This window comes from Gossypium arboreum, unplaced genomic scaffold (assembly GCF_025698485.1).
Source record: "Gossypium arboreum isolate Shixiya-1 unplaced genomic scaffold, ASM2569848v2 Contig01095, whole genome shotgun sequence".
NCBI classification, from domain to species: Eukaryota; Viridiplantae; Streptophyta; class Magnoliopsida; order Malvales; family Malvaceae; genus Gossypium; species Gossypium arboreum.
Window position 1 is genome coordinate 1 of NW_026441207.1, and position 7,691 is coordinate 7,691.

At 40.7% G+C, this 7,691-nt stretch overlaps 1 non-coding gene across 1 annotated transcript; it reads right to left on the reverse strand.

Annotated features, from left to right (window-relative positions):
• Positions 1-268: 268 nt before the first annotated feature.
• Positions 269-375, reverse strand: LOC128289307 (small nucleolar RNA R71). The gene has a single exon (XR_008278922.1). It is a non-coding gene; the product is annotated as a small nucleolar RNA R71 (small nucleolar RNA).
• Between the last annotated feature and the right edge of the window lie 7,316 nt (positions 376-7,691).

The window sequence follows — 7,691 nt, forward strand, 5'->3', positions numbered from 1 at the left end:
CCTCTTTGGGTAAATACTTTGAAGCTGAAACCTAACACAATTCAAATGATACACAATTTGTTCAGTTGATGGTTTGCGAGCGAGAATCCCAACGCTCACTTGGCAAACTTTTTGGAACTATACGATACATTTAAAATTAATGGTTGTTTTACTGATGGCGCCATTAGCCTTGATTATTGGTTGAATTCATTACCACGGGGTCAATCACTACTTGGGAACAAATAACCAAAAGTTTTTACTAAAATATTTTCTGCATGCTAAAGCGGCTAAATTACGTAATATATCTCTTATTTTATGCAGATGGATTTAGAGACACTCTCACGATGCATAGGAGAGATACAAAGACCTTTTGCGAAAATGCCCTCACCATGGGTTACCACCTCTGCAACAGGTTCCAACCTTTCATAATAGCTTTGAATCCTTTGACTTGAAAAATGGTTGGCGTAGCTGGTGGAACCATCAACAATAAAAGCATGATGTAACACCCTAATTTCGTGACCGAAGCGCCGGTGTGGACCACGAGGGGTTAACAACAAACCTCCTCAAGATACCAACCAATTTGACATTACCAGTCAGGCTGGAAAACTGCGTCACCGTCGCCTTTAAAATCATATCTCGAGTTTCAAAACTCGAAACTGGTTCAATAAATTTTCCCTAATTTAGACTCATATACCCATCCATGGATTTATTTTAGAATTTTGGTTGTTAATTGTACATTTATTAGTTAAAGTCACCCATGTTACAGGGACCGACTGCTCTGACCTTCGCACGTTACAACTTGAATATCTCTCTGTACAGGGCTTTAATACTGGTGCCGTTTGTTTCCTAATGAAACTAGACTCAAAATGGAATCTGTACATATAAGGCATGACTCCTAATTCTTTCTGGATAATTTATGGTAAATTTTTAAAGTCGCGACAGTGGACCCATAAACCGTTCTGGCCCTGTCTCACGAGAACCTTAATATTTCTCAGTATACTGCTCATATGGTCGTTTCGTTTTTCGTCCATATAAAAATAGATTCATCAAGGTTCAGTTCCATAATTTACTCACTATTTAATTCTACTTCTACTATTTTTAGTGATTTTTCAATCTCATCTCACTGCTGCTGTCCGCAACAGTTACTGTATGAACTATGCCAATTTCATGAATTTTTCCTTGGCCTTAATCATCCATCATACATGACACAAATTATGCCACCTTATCAAAATTTGAGTTTCTAAAGACTGGTGGCTATAGGTTCTAGCATCCCACTCGACGACCATAGGCCATTTTCACATGGCTTAAAGTTTACAACCCACAATTCGACAAAATATAATAGCCTATACATGCCAAATGTTCTTCAACAACAAAAACAATACCACAAGATTTCAGCCGGTGTGATGACTTCAACAGCGGTCCCGATCCCGCATAAACAATACGAGTCCGAGAGACCTAAAATGGGTGACAAGAAAAACACCCGGTGAGTTTACAACTCGATGAAGTCATAAGCATTCATCAATCCTTGATAAAGTTACTACTACATGTACAACAAATGAGGCTAGGTACTCGTCCATATCGAATCTATACCATAATACCTCGGACCTTCCGGTCCAATATCGTACCAATTCATACATCCACATTTCATATTCTACACAACAAGATAATGAGAAGCATTTTTACACATTAACTCATTTTCCAGCACAACCATACAATTTCAATCATCACATAGATTTAAGGCTTACCAATTTCAACCCCAAGCATGAACGTATTCTCTATTAGTCATGAGCTCGAGGTACTTACCGATCCGCTGTCCATACTCAATTCAATGGAGACACACCCTCCATATATTTAAAGTACGCACACACAGTGCTTACTACTCGATTTCGCACACTTAGTGCCACGTAATTTAAGCCCGCTTTTTACGATTGCCATACCCTCCGAGCTACTTTTACCGGTCCGTATTTTTCCAACTTGCACATAGTGCCATATATTTCAACGCACACTTAGTGCCATATATTCAACACATACGCACACTTAGTGCCGATCTCGTCACCGTATACACGTATTGCCCGCACACTTAGTGCAGAAAGCAAACTTTTCTACACATTTCACTATTTCTTTTACATTCAACAAATGTCATCACTCCATACACATACATTTTCATTCATATATATATATATCATCCCATTAAACACAATTGCATAAATTTTACAATCATTTAAGCAATATCAACATCGTGTTAATGACTTACCTTGTTTGGGGTAGAAACGGTTCCAAATCGGCTACTCGTTTGCTTTCTCCTTTCCTTTGTCCAATCTAGTTCCCCCTTTGCTCTTGAGCTAAATCAAACAATTTACCTCTCCATCAAACACAAACATCCGGCATTCACATGCATTATTATGGTTATTGCTGAATACTTAACACAACTAAGCTGAAAATTTACTCAATCTCATCTTAATTTATTGCTACTTATTTATCAAAGTTTCCAATACAAGTATTTAACACACTATGCCCATTTGTACCCCATATGGCGAATGCTTCATTCCTTACCCAATTAACCATCCAACAATTTTTCAGCCTCATTACCACCCTTTTCATGTCTAATTGTTTAAATACTCTCAAGCTCATTCACAAGTACTATTATACATCTCATTAAGCATTAATCATGTTGCAACATAAATTCTATAGCATGGCAGAATACTCATGCACACACACATAACAACAAGAACTCAATGGCACAAAATTTCCTTTTGTTAAACATTCGAACTTACTCATTTCCATGCTTTCATCACAACAACATCAAAACACTCACCAAGGAAAACAACATGCATGGTCGATTTTAACTCACCTAACAACTTAGTTTCGATTTGAGATTCAAGGAAAATTTTGAACCAATCCTCCAAATCATACATGCATTTTCAAGAGTGGCATAAAACATACCTTCTTGTATCAAAACACCTTAGTCTAGTAAGCTCCATGGCTGATTTTCTCAAGCTTTTTCCCCTTTCTTCTTAGTATATTCGGCCAAGCAAGGAGAAAATGAGAGAATGAACACCCTTTTTCTTTCTTTCTTTCTTTGCTTTTGTTTCTCTCATGTACTGACGAGGGGAAAGCATCCACTCTCTTTTTTTGTTATCATCATTTTCTTTTTTCCATTTCTTTAATGCTAACTTTCTTATTTTATTGTTTCCTACATGCATCACTATAGTCTAACATGTTGGAGACATGTTTTCCACCCATAACATGGCGGCCATCATGCTTCATTTTGGCTAATTTGACATGCAAGGACAACACTTTCCCACATGTATTAATAGGCCACCTTACATTTGCCTAGCACATTTCTAAATTTTGAGACATGCATATATACATATAATGAGCATCAATTATGATGGTTAATTATTATTATGACTTCGGTTTAGTGGTCCCGAAACCACTTTCCAAACTAGGGTCAATTAGGGATGTCACAACTCTCCCCACTTAAGAAATTTTCGTCCCGAGAAATCTTACCGTAAATAAACGGCTCGGTATCGCTTCTTTCATAGAGTCCTCAAGTTCCCAAGTGGCTTCTTCCATTCAGTGTTTATGCTACCTTCACCTTCACTAACGGGATTTTCCTATTAGCAGTAACTCTTTTACTTCACGCCTCATAATGTGAACGGTTCCTCTTCATAGCTCAAATTAGGCTGAATCTCAATCTCGGATGGAGCAATTACGATGCGATGGATCGAGACCTATATCGTCGAAGCATCGAGACATGAAAAGCGTTGTGAATCCTTTCGAGCTCAGGGGGCAAAATTAATCGATATGCGACTGGCCCAATTCGTTCGGATACTTCATATGGCCCGATGAACCTCGGACTCAATTTGCCCTTACCTTCTTCCAAGGTGAAACTTTGAGAAAGACCTTGTCTCCAACACGATATTCAATATCTTTTCTTTTCAAATCCGCATCGACTTTTAGCGATCGACGACTTTCAAACTTTCACGAATTACTCGAACTTTTTGCTTTCGGCATCCTTAACCAAATCAACTGAAGAATTTACCTTCACTAAGTTCAGTCCGAATAATGAGAGTGCGGCATTTACGACCGTATAAAGCCTCGTAATAAAGCCATCTTAATACTTGATTGAAAGCTATTGTTGTAGCGAATTCAATCAAAAGCGGAATCGTTCCCATGAACCACTAAACTCAAGGATGCAACATCTCAACATATCCTCGAGTATTTGAATTATCCGTTCGGATTGACCATCCAGTTTGGGGTGAAAAGCGATGCTAAAATGCGGTTTGGTACCCAAAGCCTCTTGCAATTTCTTCAAAACACGACGTAAATCTTGGGTCTCTATCGAGACCACGATAGAAATAGGTACCCCATGCAATCGAACAATTTGGGAGGCGTATAATTACGCTTAACTTATCGAAGCGTAAAATCCGTGCTGAGACGAGAGATAAAATGAGCGAACTTGGTCAGATCTATCAACAATGACCCAAACCAAGTCTTTCTTATTCGAGTCAATGGTAACCCAGACACAAAGTCCATTGTTACTCGATCCCATTTCCATTCGGTATCATGATCGGTGAAGTAATCCAGATGGCACTTGATGTTCGCTTTCACTTGTTGACATATCGGACACCTTGAAAAAAATTCGAAATGTCTCGTTTCATCAAGCCACCAAATTGGCGTTTCAGGTCATTGTACATTTTAGTACTACCCGGTGGATTGACATTCGACTACAATGGGCTTCATTTAGAATTATCGAAATAAGTTCAATTCTTTGGAACACTGACGACTTCACGAACCTCAAACAATCGTCATCATCAATTTGAAACTCGATTCCTTGTTCGAACACACTCAGACCCGCTTTGCAAGCAACTCCTCATCAACTTTCGAGCTTCACGAATTTGATGAGCCAATAATGGTTTGGCCTTTAATTCGACTACTAACACATTGTCGGGTAGAATAGACAAGTGTACATTCATCGCTCGTAAAAGCAAAAAGCAGGTGATTTCCGACTTAAGGCATCCGCAACCACATTAGCCTTTCGGGTGATAATCAATGACGAGTTCATAATCTTTTAACAACTCGAGCCATCGTCTTGTCGTCATGATTTAAGTCTCTCCGAGTCATCAAATATTTGAGACTTTTGTGATCCGAATACAGGCACTTCTCACCAAATAAGTAATGTCGCCATATCTTTAAAAGGCGAACACGATGGCGCCAATTTGAGATCATGGGTTGGATAATTTTTCTCATGTGGCTTTAATTGTCTGACGACGCATAGGCCACAACTCGCCTTCTTGCATCAATCGCAAACTTAACCCAAGTAAGGGATGCGTCACTATAAATGACAAACTCTTTGCCCGATTCGGGTTGCACTAGAATTGGGGCTTCAGTCAAATAAGCTTTCAGTTGATCGAAACTTTTCTGACATTTCTCCGTCCATTCGAACTTAACATCCTTTTGGAGTAGCTTCGTCATTGGCGTGGCTATCGTCGAGAAACCTTTTACAAATCGTCGGTAATAACCGGCAAGCCCCAAAAAGCTCCTAACTTCGGTAACATTCCTTGGTGGTTTCCAATCGACTATGGCCAAAATTTTGTTCGGGTCCACCCTGACACCCGATGCGGACACCACGTGCCCCAAAAAGCTAACCTCTTTCAACAAAATTCACATTCTTGAACTTTGCGTATAGCGCTTATCTCGTAAGATTTGCAACACTAGCCTCAGTGTTAAAGCATGTTCGGTTTCATCTCTGAATAGACCAAAATGTCATCGATAAATACAACTCACGAACCGATCAAGTATGGCTGAAAATTCTATTCATTAAATCCATAAACACCGCGAGGGCATTAGTGAGCCCAGCGGCATCACCAAGAATTCGTGGAGTGGTACCTCGTTCTAAAAGCGGTTTTGGGTATGTCCGATTCTGGGACCCTCAACTGATAGTACCCGACCTCAAATCTATCTTTGAAAAACCGAGGCTCCCTTTAATTGATCAAACAAATGCGTCAATTCGTGGCAATGGATATTTATTCTTTATCGTCACTTTATTGAGTTGGCGATAGTCGATCACACAACCTCATGGTTCCGTCCTTCTTCTTCAAAACAATACAGGTGCGCCCCATGGAGAAAACTTCGGTCGGCGAAACCTCTATCCGTCAATTCTTGCAATTGAACCTTCAATTCCTTTAATTACTGTAATGCCATACGATGCGGGGCTATTGAAATCGGCGTAGTACACGTACAACCGATCACGAATTCCACTTCTCGAACCGGTTGGCAATCCGTAACTCCTCGGGAAAAACATCTCGAATACTCACAAACCAGTGGTACCGATTCGAGTTTCCTTTTCGTATCTTTACTTCCAAACACATACGCAAGGTATGTTTCACACCCTTTTCACATACCTCCGGCGGTCATAGAAGATATTATCGCTGGCGCTCCTTTTAAATCGATGGACTGACTCGGACTACCTCATTATTTGCACTCCTCAAATCAATGGTTTTCCTTTTGCAGATCCACCACTGCATCATGTCTGTCGACCAATCCATACCAAGAATAACATCGAATTCATTAAATGGTAGAAGCATTAGATCGGTAAAAAGGATTCTCGAATTATTAGGGGCATCTCTTGCACACTTTATCAACGATAGCGACGTATTGACCCAAAGGGTTTGACACTCAATTCGAACTCGATGAGACTCAGCGGTGGAGTCTTCTTGGATGCCTAAGGGTTTCACATACATATGAGTGAGTAGGCGGGGTCAATCAATGCAATCACAATAGTATCAAAGAGTAAAAGTACCGGTGATAACGTCGGGGAGGATGCCTCCTCTCGTGCGCGGATGGCATATGCTCTAGCAAGGAAGAGCGGGTCTCGGATCGGACAGCCGAAAGAGGCTCCTCTCGATTACCACCCTACCTCCGAGATTCTCGGGGCCTACCTCCAGTGCCGTCGTTCCACTGGGTCTTGCACCTTGCGTCTTATTCCTCTCATCTAGCTCAAGTGCAATCTCCAATGAAGTGGTCCTTGAACCGCATCCATATGAGGCCCTATTATGCAGACTTACCCCAACATTCACCTAGGTGTCGTCTTCCACATTGGGGCATTCAGGTCTCTCTTGACGATTATGCCCACACTAGCTAAAAGTAGCTCGAGGAGTCCGTCAATGGTGGGCTCTAATGGAAATTCCAGATCGTCCTCGACTTCTTGGTGTCCTCCCCGAACCTCTTTACTGCCCGAAGCGGGCTTTACTCGTCGATCTTTTACGGTGATCTCTTGCTTCAAATTCAGCCTTCTTCTTCTCCTTCCCAAGTTCTTCCGCCTTGCGAGCTTGTTCGACTAGTGTCACGAACTCCTTTATCTCAAAATTCCCACTAGTAACTTTAACTCTTCATTCAATCCTTCTTCAAATCTTTTGCACATCGCAACCTCATCAGCCACACACTCCGAGCATACTGACTAAGTCTTACGAACTCATGTTCGTGATTGAATCTGATCATCCGGCCTTGCTTGAGTTCCAAGAAATTCCTTACGCTTCGATCGATGAACCGTTGACTAATGTATTTCTTTGAAATTCGGATTGGAAGAAATCCCAAGTAACTTCGTTCATTTGGGACTATGGAAATTAAAGTCCTTCACCAATAGTAAGTGAGTCTACTTAACAAGGATATAGCACACTTAAGACATTCATCGGTGTGCATGGCAGTTC